We start from the raw sequence: 911 nt of genomic DNA on the forward strand, positions 1-911 counted from the left end.
TGCTATGGTTTTGCACGCGAGCGGCTAACACGAAATTTGGATGTAAAATAGAAACTCATTATTCACATGAATTTGGATGTAAAATTAAATTTGGACAAAGAGAGGAAGGAAGTAGCTCGATGAAGGAGAGGCGCTAGTGTTATACTCGACTAACCCTTGAACCCCTCAGAGACGACCACTTCGGGGTTGCAATGATTCAGTGGCATGTTTCGGTAGCAGCGGATGCATCTCAGTGTGCAACAGACGTGCTTTGGAGGTCTCTCATAACAAGTAATCCTTCACTTGGAAAACTTGCTACTATATTCAATTAAAAAACTAGCGTCTTTTTTTCAATGATATTTGACGCCCATGGAGACTTTCATTTCATAGAAGAATCTTAAAGAACTTTAGAGCTCAAATTTGCAATTGAAACTAATGATTTCCATCAACTATCATTGTTATGTGACTATCAGTATCTATTTGTCGAAGTTTGACCATCGTCACCAAATAGTCAGCCTATTTTCCATCATCCGACCTCTATCATTCAACCATCACTACCTAACCATTATTGCCCAAACATTATTCTCTAACCATGCAAATTGTGAGACTTACCACCATCACCCAACAAATATCAATTGATCATCATTATTATCTTTTGATTATTTCTAATTTTACTACAATTACAAGAGACCAAACTTCAATGCATTACTTTATAATCTCATATTCTCCAATTGAGAATAAGATAAGAACTTTGTAATTTTATTAATAAATTAGTTCATTTCATATGGGCCAGGCCCCACGTTTTCTTTTTTATTTTCAACTTTTTTACATAAAAATTATAGTGCCTCTCCTCAATTTTAACTATGCACACAAAACTTTTGTGCAAATCTAAATAACATAAAATACATATATATGCAATCTTTTTTGAAGCA

Source organism: Phalaenopsis equestris, unplaced genomic scaffold (genome assembly GCF_001263595.1).
Source record: "Phalaenopsis equestris unplaced genomic scaffold, ASM126359v1 Scaffold000167, whole genome shotgun sequence".
NCBI lineage: Eukaryota > Viridiplantae > Streptophyta > Magnoliopsida > Asparagales > Orchidaceae > Phalaenopsis > Phalaenopsis equestris.